Source organism: Hyperolius riggenbachi, chromosome 10, assembly GCF_040937935.1.
Source record: "Hyperolius riggenbachi isolate aHypRig1 chromosome 10, aHypRig1.pri, whole genome shotgun sequence".
Lineage (NCBI taxonomy): Eukaryota > Metazoa > Chordata > Amphibia > Anura > Hyperoliidae > Hyperolius > Hyperolius riggenbachi.
Window position 1 is genome coordinate 95,905,889 of NC_090655.1, and position 23,315 is coordinate 95,929,203.

A 23,315-nucleotide genomic window follows, 5' to 3' on the forward strand; every position below is an offset into this window, starting at 1 on the left:
CCTGTCTAGAACCGGCTCTGCTCCTTAACCCCACCACTCCGCCTCCACCCTCTCAGCCGCTGATCTGTCAAGCCACTTTACCAACAAAATAGCCAGCATCCGGCTAGAAATCTCCTGCTTCCACTCCACCACTTCTTCCTTTCCCCGCATACCTCTGCCACACCCTACCCGCCACTCACTGCCTTCACTCCTGTCACAGAGGATGAAGTCAGCCGCCTCTTAGCCACTTCTCCTGACACCTCTAGCCCCCTAGACCCTGTGCCATCCAACTGCTTCCATCCACACTTCCCTGTTCTTGCTTCGGTCCTCACCTCTCTGTTTAACCTCTCCCTCTCCACAGTCACCTTCCCCTCTGACTTCAAACAGCTCACTCTACTTCCCCTACTTATAAAACCCTCACTAGACCCCTCACTCCTATCCAGCTACCGCCCTATCTCCCTCCTCCTTTTTTCATCTGTACTCCTGGAGCATCTCGTCCACAAACACTTAAACCACTACCTTGGCTCCAACTCCCTGTTTGACTCCCAACAATTAGGATTTTGGCCAGCCCACTCCACCGAGACTGCCCTCACCAAGGTAGTTAACCACTTTACCCCTGGCGGTACGAATTTCTCCGTCCCTTTTTCCATCCTTTCACCCCCAGGGACGGTCCGCGCTCCCACCGCTTGTGCGCGCGCACCCGCCACTTGTGCACGCCGCCGCCCGCTGGCCCAGAGATCAATGAACAGGAAAATCCATTCCCGTTCATTGATCTAAGCCTCTGCAATGATCCGCTGCTTCTATTAGAAACAGCGCGATCATTGTGATTCTCCCAGCCTCCTACTGCTTCCTGTAAGCGTCTTTCCGGACGCTTACAGGTCGCATGCAAACAGACTCACTGTGGCCATCTTGTGGCCAAATAGTAAACTACACCCTAATGCATTTTACACATGCAATTACATTGGATTACACCATAAATTAACTCATTACCTCCCACACTCCCCAATTATTTTTTTTTTTTGTAATTTAAAAAAAACAAAACAAAAATACAATTAAAAAAACATAAATAGTTACCTTAGAGGCTGAACTTTTTAAATATTTATGTTAAGAGGGTATAACACTGTTACTTTATAAACTATGGGCTTGTAATTAGGGATGGACGCAAAACTGAAAAAATGCACCTTTATTTCCAAATAAAATATTGGCGCCAAACATTGTGATAGGGACATAATTTAAACGCTTTTATAACCGGGACAAATGGGCAAATACATTTCATGGGTTTTAATTACAGTAGCATGCATTATGTAAAAACTATAATGGCCGAAAACTGAAAAAAAATTTCCCACATTTTTTCCTATTTTCCCATTAAAACACATTTAGAATAAAATAATTCTTGGCATAATGTCCCACCTAAAGAAAGCCTAATTGGTGGCAAAAAAAAACAAGATATAGTTCATTTAATTGCGATAAGTAATAATAAAGTTATAGACGAATGAATGGATGGAGCGCTGAAAGGTGAAAATTGCTCTGGTGTTCAAGGGGTAAAACCCCTCAGTGGTGAAGTGGTTAATGACCTCATGCTCGCCAAGGCTGAAGGAAAATACACCATCCTTCTCCTCATAGACTTTTCATCAGCATTTGACACTGTTGATCATTCCCTGCTTCTCCAATCCCTGCAATCTGTGCCTATCCAAGACCTTGCCCTAGCATGGTTCTCCTCCTACCTCTCAAATTGCTCCTTTAAGAACATGGTTCCTCCTCAACATCTTCCCCCCTTTTAGTTGGGGTCCCCCAAGGCTCTGTTCTTCGTCCCCTGCTATTCTCAATTTAAACCGCCTCCATCAGCAAACGTATCTCCTCTCTGGGCTTCAACTATCATCTATATGCAGATGACACTCAGATTTACCTCCATACCACGAACCTCCACCACCACCATGGAGAAGGTATCCTCCTGCCCCTCTACTATCTCATCCTGGATGTCTGCCAGGTTCCTAAAGTTAAATCTGGATAATACTGAACTCCTAATCATCCTGCCCTGTGCCGTCTCACCTCCCACAGACATATATGCCACAGTCAACGGCACAATCATCCACCCAACCACACAGGGCCACTGCCTGGGAGTCATCCCTCTCCTTCACTCCCCCCCCCCCCATCCAAACCATTGCAAGGGTCTGAAATTTCCAGTTATGCAACATCTCCAAGATTTGGCCTTTCCTGACCCCAGACACTGCCAAACTCTTTGTCTATGCCCTCATCTCCTCCCACCTGGACTACTGCAACACCCTCCTGTCAGGCCATCCTCAAAACTGCATTTCCCCCCTACAATCCATCATGAACACAGCAGCCAGACTAATCTACTCCCCCCACCGCTCTGTCTCCATGGCTTCCCTTTGCAAATCCCTTCACTGGCTTCCAATTAGCTTCAGAATCCGCTTTAAGATCCTATATTTGGCATGCACATCTATACACACGTCCTGCCCAACCTACATCTCTGACCTGGTCAGCAGATAAACACCTAGCCGCCCACTTCACTCCTCAAACAACCTCCTCCTATCCACCCCATGCATCTCGCACTCCCATGCATGACTACAGGACTTCATTAGAACTGCCCCCATCCTGTGTAACTCTCTCCCACTGCCCATCAGGCTTGCCCCCTCCTTCAACACATTCAAAAAAAACACTCAAAACTCACTTCTTCAAAGAGGCCTTCCTCACCTAGATGCTGCCCTAACTATCTCTGCCGAGAACTTCTTGATGCACCCACCTCCTTTCGTGTCACTACCCCCTCTCTCAATTGTAAGCCTTTGGCAGGGCCCTCTCCCCTTGTGTATCATACTTGTATCATACTTGATTGTATACCCTACCCAGAATATGTGAACTTTTATTATGAGCACTAACACTCCAGTGTATAATCTGGCATTGTATTACTACCTGTACCGAGTTGTGTATCTTATTGCTCTTTTTATTACCTGTATTGCTGTATCTATTGTCTATTACCTGTATTGTGCTGTTGGTCACCCCTGCTATCATTGTCTGTAATCCTATGTATTGTACAGCACTGCATAATATGTTGTCACTATATACATCTAATAAATAATAATCCATGCCATAGTAGAAGGCAAATAAAAGGTTATTACAAAAGTACAACAGAGTAGCCAACTAGCTTGGGGTGACCCAAAACCACTAGAAAAGTATAGGGGACTAAAAGAGACCGAAAAGCCTGGAAATTGACTTCTTACTTGAATCTCTAATAATGACCATAAATGCTCAGTAATGTTGAGGTCTGGGGATTGTGGTGGCCAGATGAGATGCTCAACTTCATTATTATGTTTCTCGTGCCATTCTTTAATAATTCTGGCTGTATGGATTGGGGCATTAACATCTTGAAAGATGGCATTCCTCTCTGGAGACAGTTCTTGAACCATAGGATGAACTTGGTCGCCTAAACTTCCTGAATAGTCTCGGCTGTTAATTCTTCCATGAAGGGAAATCATTGGCCTGGCGGATTTCCAAGAAATAGCACTCATCACAGAACCCCCACCATGTTTTATGGTTGGGAGAAGGCAGTCTGGATGAAATGCTTCTTTCGGCTGTCTCCAAACGTACACTCGGTCGGAAATAAGGTAAACGATGATTCGTCAGAGAAAATCACATTTTTCCACTGCTCGAGGGACCAATTCTGGTGGTTTCTACACCACCCTAAACGCTATGAAAGATTTGTCTTTGAGAGCAGAGATTTTCTAATTGCAGTTCTTCCGCAGAATCCAGATTTGTGCAGCTCCCGACGAACAGTTTTTTTAGGAAATTGGGTTCTGTAGGTGTTCATTCAGCTCTGCAGTGATTTTAGGAGCCGTGGTCTTGCGAGCTTTTCTAACAATTCGATTTAGAGTCTGACGGTTTCTCTTAGACAACTTTAACTTTTGGCCACAACTGTGCTTTGCTGAGGACATTTTTCCTTCTCTTTCAAAAGCCAGTCATTACTTTTGAGACAGTACCTCTTAAAAATGCCAAGCATTCGGCAGTTTCTGTTACAGCAGTGCCTGCCATACGAGCACCAACAATTTGACCTCTTTGAAAGTCTGAGAGATCTGCCATTTTTATAAATTATAACCAACTTTGGTTTAAATATCTGTAAAAAAACAATTATTTTAGGTCGCATTTACAGTGGGACGTTATGGTCGCGCGTTATTTATAAAGTCTTTTATAAGACAGCTTACCACACTGCAATGCTAATCCTATCTGCCGGTCACAGTGCGACGTTAAAGTCCCGTTAAAAATGTTGCATTGTGGCAACTCACTGCTTGCATAGAGTTGCCTCTCAACGCAGACACGTTGTGACTTTAACGTTGGTTGAAAATGCACCGTCCCACTGCGAATACAACCTTAATTAAACATATCAAATAGCAAAAATAAACAAAAAAAAATTACCATACTGTATGTCAAGTTTTGATTGCTTAAAACATGTTCAGAGATTATGATGCCAAAATGTTAGGCGTTTTCATTATTTTGTCCAACCCCTGTATTTCCAATAACTGCAGGTTGTGGCTAGATTTTGGATGGGGAATCGCAGCTAATAGAAATCAATAGGCTGCATCTGAAATCACGTGCCCTCCCCCAAACATGAATTGAAGCAGTTTTCTGCAGGCCACTCCTGAATCCCTACAGTCGTGCATGGCACTGCTATAGCAATTCGGCTGTGGCTTTGCAGCAGCATGGGTACCGTGATTGCATTGGAAAGGGGCATGGCACCCAGCGGAAATAGGCCCTTAAAAGAAATCTAATTCTGAGTGATGTTATCCAGGTATAGCTGATCAGCTAATGGCCATTTTTGTTACAGCCTCCCATATATTTACATTAGGAGATAGTTTCTGAATGTCATGAGCAGGCTTCTAAATGCATACATCTGTGCTATGCCTTTCAGTTTCTTCAAACATAATGAGTTAATTTGGGAAAAATATTTTTCTTTCTCATTCAGGCATGCGTAAATAAAAAGGAACTGAAAAATAAGAAACAGGAATTACTTTATCAACCGCTATTGTCTGCCACAGAGTTTCCTTTCCTTTACTATATCAAACCTGATAAGATAAAGCATTCCCTGATGTTTATTCTCTGAAATGTCAGCACGAAGAGATTGAGAGGTCCCAGCAAAAGCTTAAGTTTAAATCCCCATATTTACACGATACAATCCTTCTATGATATAATTTGGTTTTAGTTTAATTCTATAAATGTTTCTTTAATAGAGATGTCGGGACGGGAACCTAGAATTATCTGTTCGCAAACAGCAAATGCAAACTTCTGAAAATGTAGCGAACAGGTGAACCTGGCAAACAGCCATAGACTTCAATGGGCAGGCACATTTTAAAACCTACAAAGACTGTTTCTGGCCTAAAAAGTGATGGAAATGTTGTTTCAAGGGGTCTAACATCTATACCGTGGCATGCCGGAGGGGGTCCATGCCGAAAGTCACACCAAAAATGACGGAGTTGACACAAATTCAGGTTTTAATCCCTAAAGGGCAGAAATCACATTATGCACAGTTGTGGGTGTCAGTGGGATGTGGAATATCACACACAGAAAAATGCAATAGTACTATCAAAATATAGTGAAATAGAAATGCACTGGATTAATGTAGCAACAACACTAGTGTGCACACAGCTCTGGGTGTCAGTGCGCTGTGGAGTGTCACACACAAAAAAAAACACAGGAGATTGATGTGCTAGCCCTCAAAGAGCTGTTTGGGGTGCTTTCACAGCTAGTGAGGAATAGAGATATCATGAACAACATAGAATTTTAAGGTTCGCGAACACAAACTTCCGGAAAATATTCACGAACAGGAAAATCTGGTGAACCTCCATAGTGGGATCAATGCCAAAAGTCCCACCAAAAATTACGGAGTTGATGCAGAGTCAGGTTTTAATCTCTAAAGGGCAGGAATCACATTATGCACAGCTCTGTGTGTCAGTGGGCTGTGGAGTGTCTCACACAGAGAAAAGCAATAGTACTATTAGAATACAGTGAAATAATAATGCAATGCAGTGGTTCTATGCCTGCAACTTAATGAGACAACAGCAGTAGTATGTACACAACTCTGGGTTTCAGTGGGCTTTGGAGTGTCACACACAAAAAAACCCACAGGGGACCGATTTTCTAGCCTTGAAAAGGGCTGTTTGCTTTTACAACTAGTGAGGAACAAGGAAACAGGCCTAGCTAATGCCTCCCCTACCTATCTGGAGCAAGTCTGACCCTGCTCTCACTAACTGTCAGTAGCCAGCAGAGAAAAAATCCAATATGGCATCCGCAACTGCTTTTTGATAGGGCGGTGGGTGGTCCAGGAGGGGGTGCTAGCTGATTGGCTGCCATGTGTCTGCTGACTGTGAGGTAAGGGGTCAAAGTTTGGCTCCATGAAAATGTAAGGGGGGTGGATCAAACATGACATATGTTCACAGTTCACGGAGAAGAAATGAGGAACAGTGCAGAAGACGCTTTAACTATTTTTGTTTGTTTATTTTTAAAAGCAGTAGCAAATAAAGTTAGTGCTATACTCTAATAGAAGATAATCCTGTGACTTTTGTGAATGGAATCACACGTATTAGCTACAAACAGGCACACTTCTATAAACCAAATTGCATTGATCAGCTACATCCAGTGCCCTTTTATAAACCAAATCACATTTATCAGTTATATTTGTGCACCATTTTATACGTCTATCGGCTACATTTGGCGCCCTTTGTTCCATGTGCCCTTTTTACATGTGTGCGAACAAACACTGTGAAAATGCTGGCAGTTGAATGGTGATCTAATGGCGTTTGCTTAACCTGCCTGGTGTTCTGAATCCGCCGCGGCCATGAGGTGGTGTTTTTATCCTAATTTTTTTTATCATGTAGCTAGCCTAGCGCTAACTACATGATTCCCCCCCTCCCTGCTTCTTCCCTCCCACCCTTCCGATCATGCCCATCAGGAAATCCCGTTCTGAACGGGATTACTTTCATGGCTACCCCTGTCGCCATGGCGATGAACGGAATGACATTGACGTCATCGAGGGAGTCCCAATCCACCCCTCAGCAGTGCCTGGCACTGATCGGCCAGGCTGCGCACGGGGTCTCGGGAGGAGGGGGACCTGTTACGCGGTGAGTTGTGGCGCATCGGCGGCAATCGGTGAAACACGCAGCTAGCAAAGTGCTAGCTGCGTGTTTCAAAAAAAACTATTCAAATCGGCCCACCAGGGCCTGAGCAGTGCCCTGCGGTGTTACTGGACGAGCTGAGCTCGTCCGTAATTCCCAGGAGGTTAAAGGGTCATTCCAACAACAAAAAGTAAGCCGTTAAAATCCAAAAGAACTGACAGGTTTTGGACCGGTCTATCTCCTCATGGGGGATTCTTCATGGGTGATTTTCAGGATTTTCTTTGTTTTCAAAAGCATTTCCTGAATGGCAGTCTAACTGCCAAAATAGTAAGACACCAGCCAACCGTTTTACTAACTTGCACACTATTTTGGCAGTTAGATTTAGCAACTGCCATTTAGACAATGCTTTTGAAAACAAACAAACAAAAAAAAACTGAGACTCTCCCATGAGGACAATGACTAGTACAAAACCTGCCGGTTCTGTTAAATTTTAACTGCTTACTTTTTTCGCTGGAGTTGTCCTTCAAATGAAAAAAAAATACACCTACTGCTGCCCATCCTCCACAACAGACACTTACCTAAGGTGGTTGGGAAACAATAGCTTACCTGTTCTGCATTGACCCCTATGAACTCGGCCTTACTGCATCACGTACTGTAAAGACCCTTTGTTGCTAATAGAATGTGTTGCTAATAGAATCAAAACACATTAATACTGTAATGGTAAATTAAAAAAAAAATAGTTTAGTAAGAAATAGTTTGCAAAATAACTATATTCTTACAAATAAAAATTAACATACAATTTATATTTTCAAAATTATATATTTTTAAAAATCTGTAGTATATACACAATTAGAGCATAATTGAATGAATCTAATCAGCAACATGCAGGAGTTTGCCTCTGGGATCCTGCCGCAGTCAACTGCTCCTCTTATCTGTAATTTTATCCATTAAACTATTAGTGGCAGCGTCTGTGATGACACACAGTTGTAATTGGGTTATTCTTCAGACTATCTTTTTTAATTCTTCTTTAATTAGTTTACTTTTTCCTTCTTTTTTAGATATGTTTATAAAGCACCGTTTGTATTTAGCAGAGCTAAAGAATGCACAGTTGGAAGCTGTTGAGAAATGCTTGTCGTTACTGCAGATATATCATGTGCAGAATGATAGTATGTGTAAAATGAATACGATGTATAGTGATAGTATACGATGTATAGTGAATAGTGGTAAGATTAGATATTCATGAAGGAGTAGGAGGCGCCCAATGAGAATTACGTAGGATTTGACCCCCTTTCGCCTTCAGAACTGCCTTATTTCTATGTGGCATTGATTCAACAAGGTGCTGAAAGCATTCTTTTACTAAGAGGGCCTAAAGTGTGCCAAGAAAACATCCCCCACACTATTACACCACCAGCACCAGCCTGCACAGTGCTACTTATGCAGCGTGAGGCTGCATGTATTTATAACCTGGGGTCAAGGGCACCCGATGGCCTGAACGTTGATTTCTCTTTAAATAGTTTTTTGTGCAGTAGTTGGTTCCACGCTCAAGCCAGGCGTAACATGGAAGAATAGTGCTGTAGTTATGTTTGAATGACTGTTGCTCTAGTGTAGAGTTAGCTTTTTTTGCCACTAAATGGCGACTTTATACGTTATGAGCTACTCACGTAGCCTGCCACAAGTTGGGAGGAGCTGTAGTTACGTATAAGAAGGGCAACAAAAAGCATCTCTGGGAAACCACTTCAAATCTGAGGAAGCTTGGGATTGGACCAAGCAAAACATGTAGGTGTCTCCTTCCCAGCACCACGTGGTAACACAGTACATGCCATCCTGATACATTGGATAACCTGCTTGCCGAGCTGCACACGGGGTTTCCTTGGCCTGACATGCACCTGAGCACTGAAAAACTCGGACTGCGGGCAATGCATGCCGGGAAAGGCATCCAGCAGCATTTGGCGAGCATCGTGAATGGCGTGGTTGGGGGAGACAACAGACAGTTTTGACTGTACCAATACATCGAATATCCATGGTTTGCTGACATTCATGTAAAGTGATCTGTCAAATGTCTGTGTGCATTGACGCTATGATACATGCTATCCATGATAAGTACAACTGCGACTGAGTTGCGATTGGCATTACTCTCAAGGAATTGCATGAACTGTCGTCTTTACACTAGCTTGTGTTATCAGAGACAACGTTTTGGAGTTTGATTCACGTATGGGCAATCAGCATTGGCTCTGTTTTGTTACACCTGGCTCAGCCATCCATTCGCTATGTGAGAACTGTTGCTACATATAGTTGCTGGGTCCTCTTACACCTGGACTGTGCCCTCCCTGTATGTCCATAGTTTTAGTTAGTGTACTCAAATGAGGTTGCTGTAGGTCGGTTGTATGTATGGAGTACGGTGTGGGCTGGCCATGTATGTTTTTATTGTTATGACAGATCTGTCGACTTTTTAAATGTAACTGTCTGTGTGTGCACACAACTCTTTTTTGATACAAAATAAAGTGACCACACAGCATGGCTTTTTTAGACACACGCTTATTTTTGTTTCCCCTTCCTTATTGTCAATACATTAAAGGAATACTATCGATGTATGCATTTATCTTTAAATGCTGTATGTTGTAGCACACATTAGGGCAAGTACTAGGAGCAATTTGATTCCTCACACAGCTGTTCCTCTCAGCTGTAAAATCCTCCTTCAGTTTTGGCGTCAGTGTTGGATACAAAATGTATCTAATACTCACTGCTGTCAGAGGGCTAGACCCTGTCTGCACAGGGGAGTTGCTATCAACTCCTCAGTTTATAGTTTAATTATCACCTTGCTGAAAGAATTTTGTTGATATGGTGGTAAGGGGTTAAAGATTCTAGCAATGTGTGTTTATTATCTTTGCTTCTCTTGACTGATAAAGATACTAATAATGCTAATTGTAAACAGCGATCTGCCCCTCTCAGCAGCTTGTAAAGTGGATGCAGCCTGGAGTGTATCACCTCAAGCAGACAGCCAGGCAAGCAGTCTGAGTGTAAACACAATAGCTAGTTATATTCCAGCAATATTACAGCTCATTTAGTTACCTGTTACCACCTCAGATCAGCCTATTTCTCCTCATGTCTGCTGTATGCTGTGAGTGACACAGTGAAATATATTTGTGAACTGTGTGACAGAGTAACCAAGCAGCTCAGGGTGACCCAAACTACTATGAGCTGTGTGAGAAATGAATTTTTAAGCAGGGATAGTGAGAGAGAGACCTGGGTGAATAAAGTGCCCCTAGCACTAGTGGTAATGTGTACACTAATATAGAGTATTAAAAAAAAAGTCGTTTCAATTGATAGTACTCCTTTAAGGATGACGCCAAACCTGCCTATGCTATATGTTGCCTAATCCTTTAGGTGACCACTTTAGCTGTGTGCCCTTGCTCCAAATTTAGCAATTTTGCAACATTTTAATAAATCAATTCCAGGATGGTTGTTTGACTTGGACATTCCCCTATTCCTTATCTTTAATAAATCATGACCTTATTGGTGTATTTATGAAAGTAATTGATATGCAAAAAATGCTCATTATGCTACCTATTTTGAGTATATTTAATAATGTGCCTTTATGCAGAAGTACCTGACAAACATTGTAGACTCTTTTGTTGCTGTTTTTGGTAAATACAAAATGGTAAAAATCAATGATATTGTTCATCAGTGCATTTATTTTTTAATTTCCATCTGCCATAGTTTTGTTGTATAGCTTTTCCTAGCACATCTCTCTATTATGGCAGTCAGGGATTCCATTTAGCAGCTGATCAGTCTGTCCATCCACTTTTCATTGCACTGGAGACGATCAGAAATCCCTGGATATCCCACCTCAAGACATTGATTTACCAGCAGAGATCGACAGCAGCCTTATTGTTCCAGTTACCTTACTCAGTGCAAGCTTTGCTCTTTTATAAAAGAATACCCAGATATTTGCTAAGGATGGCATTGAAGGAATCCAATGCAATTTAATGGCTATTAATAAACATGCACCATGTCTTTTTGTATAGATTAGCTTGAGTTTTGGACTCTGTTCAAATTTGGAAGGAATATTGGTAAAATATTAGTTGGAAGGAATGTGAACTCATCACGTAGGCTATATTAACACTGGGGCAGGGGGGGCTGCATTGCACATTCTGTAAAGACAGGATAACGACAGTAAGGAAAAGTCACACTGTAAAATATGATGCTTACAGTGCATAAAAAGTATGCTTCATTGCAACTGTAAGGCCTCTTGCACACTGCAAGCGATCCCAATTTGCAATTATGAATTTGTCCTGCATGCTGCGTTATTTCTCCATTTTCTTCTTGTGTTGATAGTTTCCAGGGAAAATTAGAATTGCAAATTGACCCTGTGTACTTCCAATGGATACCACTGCACTGCTAACATGCCGATGTAAATGTACCATTACAATATAATCTCATTGCATTTGTTATGCAAATATACTGTTGGTTGCATTGCGCCATGTAAATGTTGTCTATCAATCTATCTATATGCGTTACATAGAACTTCAAATAGTATTATTTCAATTAAAGTAGCACTAAATGACACTGAAAAAAGTCAGATACTAAACTATGGAGAGGGCTCTGGATCTCGTAGAGCAGAGCTCCCCAACCCTGTCCTCAAGGCCCACCAACAGTGCATGTTTTGTAGGAAACCCCAAATATGCACAGGTAAGGTAATTAGTATCTCAGCAGAGCTGATTATCTACCTGTGTGAATTTCCACAAAACATGCACTGTTGGTGGGCCTTGAGGACAGGGTTGGGGAACACTGCACAGAGCCTTTTCGGGCCTCTCTCTGTGTACTCCTTCCAGCATTCAACCCCATTATTCAACTAAGGCCTCGTTTCCATCTATGCGCTTCTGTCCGCTATTCAGCAACATGTATCAATCTCTAACATTGATGTGCTGATAAAAAGCAGACAAAAGCGCACTAAGTGGAAACAAGCCTTAAGTGGGTTGAATATGCCTTCTGGATCCTCAGAAGACAGAAGGCTTCGTACCATGCATGTGTGACACGAGTGCTTACAAAGCCTTTTGAGGGTTTCAGGAATTGGGAAATTTAAACAGGGCACAGCGTTGTAATGGGTCCTGAGAGAGGACCTGGAAGTGTCTGAGATCCAAAGCCGTCTCTCTCCATTGGTCAGTACTTTTTAATCACCCTTTCTTTTTTAACAGGACGCTTCATTATTGCTTTAATAAACACAGACATAGCAATGTTATGATCAGCTGCAGAGACATTGTTTTGCCTCTAGCTTACTATTTTCAGTCCCGTTTGTAAAACTTCAGCTATTTATTCCCTTATGCACAAAGTATGATGAGCAAAAAAAATACACTCCCACATAGAAATATTATTTGTGTTGTGTGATATTCTTCCCAAGGCATATGTAATTTCAGGGCCTATAGTATTCTCATTTTTTTAGGTGCACAAATTCAATTTCTTTTTTTTGAAACTGCAGTGGTAACATTAGAAGGAATACATTTTCATTGTTGTACATCAAACTTTTATTTGGTTAATACAACACTGTTCCAAAGGCATTTATATGTATTTAGAGAAAAAGTATTCACATTACTCTGCTGTGCATCTTCAACACTTACTTGTATTTTTGAGTTTATTTCACACATTTAAAAGAAAAAGTGGTAATCAATGCCACATGTCCTCAATCATCCCTTTAGGGACTTTGGAACCTATTTGTAAAAGGCTGTTCTCCAGAAAACAATGCTGTCACTCCATTTGACACAGGGCTGGTGCACAATGCAAGAGCTTTTCTGAGCACTTTGTGATTTTAAAAGCCCCTGCTAATGTTATCCTATGTGTGTGTTCACACTGGAGCGATGTGATTTTGAAAAAATCCCCCATAGCATTGCATTAGCAATACATTTTAATCTCAAGCGTTTAAAAAGCTCTTGTAGTGTGCACCAGCCCAAAGACAAACCTTTTTAAATGGGGACATTTAAGGAAAGTGTTTAGTACAGTTTTTTTTAGTGTGATTCAATCCTAATTCCCAGCGAACAACGTGTGTTTGTGCTCGCATTAGCAGGGGAACACATGGAGCATTTGACCCGCCCCTCATACATCATCATGCTTAATATTGGCAGAAAACAAAACCTGATCCATCTGTACCCACTTTCTTAATAGCTTTCTAAATGTGGCAAACAGACCTCTAGAAGTGCAAAGCAAATAGTTGAGATCTTACCATATCTGTGTCCCCTTTAAAGGCTAGCCAATAATCCAGTCTGTTAGGTTTGAGCCATGCTACAGATCACTGAGTATAAGTGTTTTTGTAGAAAGGGTGGTTTGGGTAGCAAAAACACTGTAAAATGGTTTTGTACAATGATTGCAAAGTGATTTTGCAGTGATCCTTACTTGCAAACAAGTGGCAACCTTGCAATCTAAATGGATTTAGGGGCAGGATCAGTTTCATATTGCAAATTTAACACACACAATTTGTTTTGAAAACACTTCATCTCCTATTTCATCATGATCTTGCTTTACATGCAAACTGAGGCTAAGTTCACAGTGGGACGTTAAAGTCGCACGTTAAAACTGCATTTAACGCAGAATAACTCACTGCAATGAAAAATCAATGCGCCGTTCACAGTGCACATGTTGCGTTGGTGTGTAACGCTGCACGTTAAGTAAAAGTACTGCATGCAGTGCATTATACACATTATTAGCTGCGTTGGACTGTTTGCACATGATCAGTAATGACTTGGAAGCATACTTTTCATTGCCTGTATTTTTTACTGTATCTGCTGTATGCGACGGTAGTGCTGCGTTGTGACTTTTTGGGCGTGTTGCATTGCAAGTTTGCGGTGCGACTTTAACATTGCATCAAAACACAACGTCCCACTGTGAATCTAGCCTGAATTTCCAGTGGCACCAAGTTAACCTGTCAATATATCTTCCATCAAGAATAAAAAGAAGTTTAAAAGAAAGGTTGGCACTATTAGCTTTGACTGTTTTTGTGCAGGCATAAGATCAACACAGATTCACAATCAACTATGTTTATGAAGCATGGCACTTAACTCATCAATTCAGAGCAAGTCCTCACGTGATTGACACATTCCCGTTCTTAACAGTAATTAGGAGGAGGTCATGGTAAATGAAAGCATGAAACCATAACTTCTAACATAATAGTGTCTCTATACCATCCTGTGATTGCTTTTCTGCTTTCTGGCATACAGCAGAGTATGATTAGCCACACTATGTGCTCATTTTATTTAAGATCTTAGGTTTTCCATGATTCCCACTTTTACAATAATTATTGGCAATAAAGTGTCATATTGATATGCCCTTTTGTGTTATGAATTGATGTTATAAAGGGACAATTGCCTAATCAAGACTTTACATACAATATTGCCAAATAGTGTGTGCCACTTGAAAGTCGAGAACATTATTTACTTAAATGGGTGTGTGAAATAAACACCCTATTCATCACTCCACTCAACACTTTCTTCTTTAATCCACAGCTAAATCAATTCTTTCAGGCCTTGTTCACATATAGGGAGGGGGGAGGGAGGAGGGTGGAAGAAAGCAGCTGTCCCTTAACTAATTAGTGTAGGCAGACAAGTGAGTGAAATAGAATAAGGACCTTGCTTGGAGGAGGGAGGGGGGGAGGGCCTCCAGCAGTGAGAGCAGTGTGTTTGGCAATAATGTGACTGCTGACTGTGATGTAGAGGGTCAAAGTTCTGCTCAATAGAGCATTATGGGGCGAATCGAACTTCCGCAAAATTTTGCCTGGTGCAGGCGAACGCGAACCCTCAAAGTTCGCCTGGAACCGTTTGCCGGCGAACAGTTCGAAATTAAAAAAAAACATACAAATTAAAAAAAAAAAAAAAGATCCATCCCTAAGGTAACTTCGTTTTTTATTTTTTTTGTCTTTTTTCTTTTAATATCCATATAATTTATTTACATAACTAAGGGTGGGTGGTAAGGGGTTAGTGTTAAATGTAGTGGTGAGTCTTTTTATTAAAAAAATAAATAATGAATGTAGGTGTAGTTTTACTATTTGGCCACAAGATGTTCTTGCTCATAATTTCTAATTAGCATACTATAAGTACGCTAAACAGGAAGTAATGCGTTCACTTGTTACTCCGGGAGATACAATGATGCAGGCATCTCATTGATGCTGGTGATAATTGACTCAGTTCCCATTCACTAATCTATCTCCCCACTAACGGGCAGCAGCGAGTACCCACATGGGAGTGAGCGGCGGCCACCTGCCGCCATTGACAAATATCTTCATTCCTGGGCAGGAACTGAAGTCCTGCAGGATGTAGATATACTATAGCAAACCACATACGTTCTTAAATGGTATGTTTTTTTTATGAATATTGCATTGCAGGATACAGTTAGGGCTTGTTCACAATATGAGCGTTTCTGATTTTTTTTTTTTTTTTTTTTAAGCGCTGGCAATTTTAGAAATCGCCCTAAAAGTGCTTTTGCAATGATTTCCTATGAGAGTGCTGACATGTGCATGTTTTGATTTTATTAAAATCACAAACACACTACAAGTACCATTTTCTGTTGTTGCTCAATGGAAGGTATAGGGAAATCGCAAAGCGATTCTGACTGACGGCAGAAAGTGAAAAAACAAAGCGCTTAGAAAAGCACTTTTCTAAGCTCAAAGCGCAGGGTAAAGCAATTTGAAGAGCGCTCTATAAATCACTCAGTGCTTCCAATAGCAATGTCGATTTATACTGTAAATAAACACACACACAATATTTATATTGCACTTTTCTCCTGGCGGACTCGCAGCGCCAGAGCTGCAGCCACTAGGACACGCTCTATAGGAAGTAGCAGTGTTAGGGTGTCTTGCCCAAGGCCTCCTCACTGAATAGGTGCTGATGTTTACTGAACAGGCAAAGCCAAGATTCAAACCCAGGTTGCCTGTGTCAGAGGCAGAGCCCTTAACCATTACACTCCCAGCCACTATAATGCCTTAGAGACATTGCAGACTCTCTGGTTTGATAGGCTAGAGCTGCTTTGATGGCATAAGAGAAACCTACACCGTATTAGGCAGGTGATATTTATGTTTTTGGCTGTTCAGAGAGCTTATGTTTCAAGCTTTGGAGCTTTAAGCAGCTGCGTTGTTTTACATGCAGTTAAATAGATGTTGCTTCTAGATTTTTTTCCCTCTTATCCATTGTCAGAGTTTAAAGGCATTAAAAGAGACAAAAGAGCGGAAAGCTGGAGCCATACTCTAGAGAGTCGGGGAGAACTAATTATATTGATTTAGACAATAAAAGTGCTGTTTTGAACACAGGGAAAAAAAGCAATGCAAGTTGCTATAGTTGTAATGGATACTTTTTACATTATCCATTACATTTTAGGTACTCCAGAAAAAAGGCAACAACACATGTGTTCAGATATTTACAGAAAGTGGTTATTGCTATTCATTTATAGTAGCAGCAGCAGCAGCAGCAGCAGCTCTACCATAATCTGTATGTAACTTGGACAGCGTGAAATGTGTACTGTGAATAATAGTTTCCAGCTTCTTGGAACATTTATAATAGATGGATTGATGCTTAGTATTTAAATATGAGCCATTCTGTATTTGTGTGGCTATGCTCCCTTACCCCACCACCAAAGTTATGCCACAAATGGCTAAGCCACTCGTATACATTACTGTCATTTATCTCAGTCAGGCAATGTGTATCTTCAAAAACAAGTGAATCAGGGGTGTCTGCTTAAATATATATAGTACTTGGTTCCTTATCTTGATCGTGTGAACCAAGATGATGTGACTGTCAGTCATGCGATGAAGGCTAGTGTGGGTATACATAAGCTGCAGGGTAGTATGCTTAGGGTAACAACTTCAAGTGCCATAAATCTCAGTAAAGTGACATGGATAAAGTCCTCATTCTTTCTTCAAAAGCTGAATATTGATGCACGTATAGCAGAAGCTCAAGCTGAACAAAGCAATCTACTGTCTATGCAAAAGACCTTCTGGCTGTTGTAACCATTGCACTGCACAGCTGCATATGATAAAACACAAACTGTCTGAAAATACTTCACTGCACCTGCCTGCATGGGCTCTTCCCACCATGAATAGGCTGTAGGCTGTATGTATACCCGCGCTAGCCTTCATCGCATGACTGACAGTCACATAATCTCGATTCACACTATAAAGATAACGAACTAAGTACTATAAACTGGATAAATCATAGTGGTCAATCAAGATATATTTGAGTATTCGGAATTCCTTGCTTCCATCTGTGATCTGACTGTGGTATGAGTGTCAGTGGTTGGCTGCTTGACCAGCTGGTTTACCCTTAAACTCGACCGTGTTTAATTTTTAAGGGGGGAAAGGGGATTTTTATGTGGCTGCATTTGTGATTTTTCAATAAAGCTGATAACGGTTTAAGCAGACACCCCCAATTCACTTGTTTTTGAATTATAGTTGGGCTGTTCAGGTAGAGGCTCCCCCTAGGGGGTAACTACTCTGCATATATTTTACCTTATGCGCTCCTCAGAATTTTTTCTGGAATGTGTATCTTCAGCCAGGCCAGAACTATTCAAAAAGTCACCAATGAGGCCACAGGGCCACAATGTGGTCTTGAAGTGCACCTGAGATGAAATGATAGAAAAAAATGTATACTTGCCAGGGGCTTCCTTCAGCCCCCTTCAGCCTGATCATTGCCTCACCGTTGCCTCACCGTTGCCTCACCGCCATCTTCCACTTTCTGGATCCTTCGTAAGGGCTCCTGTATGTTCAGCCAGTCAGTTCATGTGCAGTGCGGCTGCATACGCTACCACGTCGTACTCCCATCCATTCCAGGCATACACAGTAATCACCGACTGGCCGAACTTATGTGGAACTTACAGAGGATACAGAAGACGGAGGACAGCAGTGAGGAATGGATCAGGCCAGGAGAGGCTGCAGTGTCTTCCTGCATTCTGTCTTCATTCTCTTCAGAATGGTCAGAAATGCCAGTTTCAAATTCCAATGGATTTTTGCTTTCCGATAAGTGTCTTTCCAATTTCTGCAGAATTCTACAGAAATATTTCTGATTTGTGCTGAATGTTAATTAATTTTTTTTTTAATTGTAAAAAAATGTTGTACGCCTACTAGATAACCTAAAAAACAATGCCACTAGGTATGATTAATAATGTGTACTACCCCATATTTTGTTCCTCCCCTATTCCTTTAAGTTGTAAGCTTGCAAGGGCAGGGCTCACTCACCCTTTTGTGTCTTGTCTTGTCTTAAACATTTATTCATATTCATTTTGTCGTAATTACCAGTTCTTTATTTTGTACCGATTCTATATTTTGTACCAACTCTGTATTTTGTATATTGGTGTATACCATTGTCTGTATTATTTTGTACCCTATGTTTGTTTCTTACTTTGTACAGTTGCACAGAATATGCTGGCACTTTAAATATCAATAATAATAATAATAGTTGGCCTAATACTTCTTGGCCTAAACTTTCCACAGTAATCAGTTGACCGTGGTCAAATTCTGCATGCTCTGATTGCTGAAATGCTTCAGAGTCTTCTGATTGTCTTAAAATGAATGTAAGAGTAGTGTAGAGTAATGTGTTACTCAGCAGATTTCTGATTTCTGTATACAGATTTCTGCTGTGGAAATCTGATTTCCGATCTGAAAATCAGGAAACGGCAGAATTTGAAAGCTCTTCTCTACTGCATTCTCATTCTGCATTGGTACCTGTTGCATTTCTATAGTTAGGCACACCTGATCCAAAATGCATTTTTAACACCTCAGGCTGGGAACTAGAGTGGATAACACCTTTCCCTTGAGTTTTATAGTTTAACTTCTATTTCTTATAATAAAAGATATTAAAGGGGGCTAAGTGTTTTTTGTTCATTGTCTCTTAAAGGATGCTTAGAGTGAAATACTGCATTGGAAGCACAATACGGTTTCTTCCAGACTGCAATCTAAAAGCTACAGTTAAGGGGATTACATAAGTAAGATTCAGTATTTCTGCTGGCAGCATATTAAACACATTCACAATTGAATTGTGTTTGTATTCTAAGACTCCTCTGAGTTCTGCTCTGCTAATTCCATATTGCCTCCTGCAGAGTGTTTCTTATGCTAGGGGGCTTGTCACATGTTAAATTGAGTGTTTCTCATCTTTATCATTACTAAAGATGGTTTCATTGCCTGTTTAAATTAATTGGAAAAAAAGAAAAGAAATGAAGCTAGCCCAGTGTAGGGCAACCAATATGATAGTGGGTGAATGGTCATTGTCTATTACCTAATACAGTGTTAAAAACCACAATAATAACAAACATGACTTTTTGTTTGTTTGCTTTTTATTGGTTTCAGACTCCCATTAAGGCTTTTTTTTTTACTTTTTTTATTGGAATTGCATTGCATTGCATTGGACAATCTAATCACATTGATAATATTAATAATATTATAATGGTACATTCACAATCAAGCATTAGCAGTGCCATGGATTCTTTAGCATAAGGTGATGCAACCAGTGTGGTACCGCATAACTCACATGTTAACAGTGCAGCGTAGCATACTTTCTATGTACTATATGCTTCACTGCGTGCATCACACCACAGGCATAATGTGCAATGCACCTTTCTCCCTCCGTTCCATAGCAATCTTGTTTTTCCAGGGAGCACAATGCTCCCTAGTGTGATAGTAGCCTAGCTTCACAACATTTATTTATTGGTTTTTATTATAAATAAATACTCATTTGGGTGGGAAATATAGCAATAAACATTATTAATTAAAATTAACTACTTTCATGCAACATTTTCTAATATGATTGTATTAGTCACGTGGTGGGATAATATTAAGGAGTTAATGACGACTCAAAAACTAATCTGAGACCCTTTGTCAATGTAATTGCCTGAGTTTTTGTCCAGTAAATAAATGGATAGACTTGGGACAAAGAAACAGATTTGTCATGAGCTCCAATTTTGTTTAGTAGTAGTTTCACAGCAACAGTCATAATTTTGCAGCAAAACTGCAATACAAATATCAAACTTGCACGATTTGCGTGTGTTTAAAATTTTGCACTGACTGATTTCATGAAATATTTATCTATGTGAAAATGTATTTTCTCATGCCCTTAAACTTTATAAACACCCATGCGAAAATTTATTTTCACCGAATGCAGTGAACTTTCACACATTATTCATCTATGCGAAAATATGTTTAAAATATTTTAGTGACTTCTGTGAATATAATTTCATGTAACTTGCAAATACTACATTAAATCAAGATTAACTGTGAAATTGTAATTACAATCTGGAGTGCGATAATGTGAAATTTCACAAACCCAAAATTTTCCATTACTATCAACACTGCAAATTATGTGGAGTTTACCTATCCACCCCCTGTTGACAGAAAGCTTTTTAAATTACAAGTTTATTTGTTCTTTATTTTGTATGATTAATTCATTTTATTTTTTATGTCTTAAAACATGAGACAATAGGCATGAAAAAGAGTAATGTTAAAATTCCTATTCTTTGTGCTATGTCATTTATAGACTTAAAATTCACAAATAAGTACTGAAGAATGTACCTTATTATTAACTAACTATACTATAAAATGAGTGTCATTTCATTTGACTGACTAGCAAGTTACTTTTACCATTGCTTGGAAAAATTAAAGCACATCTAGTCTTTGCACCTTTGTAGTCACACAGTCAATAGATTTATTAAGGGGGTAATGAAGTCCTTTTGTGTCTTACATGAAAGCAAGTGTTACTGCTAGGGATGAGCGTAATGACCTAATTACGAATTTCCGAAATTTCGCGAAATTACTACAATTACGATTTTAGCAGTAATCGAAATTTCGTAATTTTCGCAAATTACGCAAATTTCGCAAATTTTCGTAATTACGATTACGAAATTTAGTATTTTAAAGTTTGCAAAGGTTTCTATCCCTCTAGATGCCTAAAATGAATAACCAACCAACCAACCAACCAACCAACCAACCTCCTCCTCCTCCTCCTCCTCCTCCTCCTCCTCCTCCTCCTCCTCCTCCTCCTCCTCCTCCTCCTCCTCCTCCTCCTCCTCCTCCTCCTCCTCCTCCTCCTCCTCCTCCTCCTCCTCCTCCTCCTCCTCCTCCTCCTCCTCCTCTCTCTCTCTCTCTCTCTCTCTCTCTCTCTCCAGAGATTTGTAGTATTTCAAAACCATACTCACATTCATGACATGTCCAGGGATCAAACCCAGGCCAACCACATGGAAGACAGCTATGCTCACCACCATACCACCAAACACACACTAAATAGACTGCTAACCTAAATCTTACTTGTAGACAGTCATATGAGACACATGCTGGGTGCAGGGCTTTGTGATTGGACCATGCGATAGAGTGAGGTGCAAAAATGAAATCATGCCTAGCAGAGGATGGTTTCACAGTGCTAAATGCTAGGCTGGCTGTGGTGCAATTGGTTAGTGTGTCTGGCTGGTAACAGCAAGGTTACAGGTTCAATTCCATCCAGGCATGTCTTTTCCTTTTGCGTTCAACAGTTGTCCAAACAGAGCCAACAGAGCCCCAGATAGCCATGTAGAGTTAGGTCACAGCTAGCCTGGCTGTGGTGCAATTGGTTAGTGTGTCTGGCTGGTAACAGCAAGGTTACAGGTTCGATTCCATCCAGGCATGTCTTTTCCTTTTGCGTTCAACAGTTGTCCAAACAGAGCCAACAGAGCCCCAGATAGCCATGTAGAGTTAGGTCACAGCTAGCCTGGCTGTGGTGCAATTGGTTAGTGTGTCTGGCTGGTAACAGCAAGGTTACAGGTTTGATTCCATCCAGGCATGTCTTTTCCTTTTGCGTGCGCGCGCTGCGCCATTGAACCCAATGGGGTATTTTGCGTGCGTAAAACTTTACGCATGCAAAACTTTGTGCTCGGTGTTTGGACAACTGTTGAACTCAAAAGGAAAAGACATGCCTGGATGGAATCGAACCTGTAACCTTGCTGTTACCAGCCAGACACACTAACCGATTGCACCACAGCCAGGCTAGCTGTGACCTAACTCTACATGGCTATCTGGGGCTCTGTTGGCTCTGTTTGGACAACTGTTGAACGCAAAAGGAAAAGACATGCCTGGATGGAATTGAACCTGTAACCTTGCTGTTACCAGCCAGACACACTAACCAATTGCACCACAGCCAGCCTAGCATTTAGCACTGTGAAACCATCCTCTGCTAGGCATGATTTCATTTTTGCACCTCACTCTATCGCATGGTCCAATCACAAAGCCCTGCACCCAGCATGTGTCTCATATGACTGTCTACAAGTAAGATTTAGGTTAGCAGTCTATTTAGTGTGTGTTTGGTGGTATGGTGGTGAGCATAGCTGTCTTCCATGTGGTTGGCCTGGGTTTGTTTCCTGGACATGTCATGAATGTGAGTATGGTTTTGAAATACTACAGATCTCTGGAGAGAGAGAGAGAGAGAGAGAGAGAGAGAGAAGGGCTGGCTGGCTGTGCTATTCATTTTAGGCATCTAGAGGGATAGAAACCCTTACAAACCTGAAAAAGTAAAATTTCGGTTGGAGACACGAAATTCGTCATTACGGGAGTGAAATTTCGATTACGAAATTGTAAATTACGATTTGAAAATTAATTACGAAATTACGAATTTGGGTCGTAATGTTAAATTTCGCATTCGTAATAAAAGCAGTTCGAAATTTCGAAAATTTCGGCTCATCTCTAGTTACTGCTGCTTAAGAGAGAAAAAAAAGTACAGGACTCATGGTGGGCATTCTTTTTGCTAGCACATTCAAATTTAAAAATTAATAGGCTTTTTTTCAGGAAAACCAAAAGGTAGAGTAAAAACTGATAGGTTTGTAAATGGTAGGAAATGAGGGATATAACAACTCCAATCAGCTCTAGCATGACCAAGCTTTCAAGAGTCAGGCATTCCTGTCATTTTTTATACATGGTGTTGACAGCACAGTTCACCTCACACCACTTTTCTCCAATCAACCTAATCCTCCTCCTCCTCTTCCTCCTCCTCCTTTTATTTCTTTCACACACAAGACAGTCAGTTTATGGTTAATGATAAACAGACGCCCTCTACTTCTCCAAAACTCTCTAAGGCCTCGTTTCCATTCTGTTGTGTTTGCGTTAGGGTTTTATTTTTGACACAATTTTTATTTCTGATTCCCGGGGGCTTGGGTGGGTGTTGCGGTTTTGTGAAACGCGCTTTTTTAATTCACTCCCTGACGCAAGTCAGGAAGTGAACTCTTTGACCTGGA

The 23,315-nt window shown here is 40.9% G+C and overlaps 1 protein-coding gene across 1 annotated transcript in view; it reads left to right on the plus strand.

Annotated features, from left to right (window-relative positions):
• PCDH15 (protocadherin related 15) overlaps positions 1–23,315 on the plus strand; it is a 1,564,441-nt gene that overhangs the window by 215,438 nt on the left and 1,325,688 nt on the right. The gene's annotated exons all lie outside the window — the stretch shown is intronic.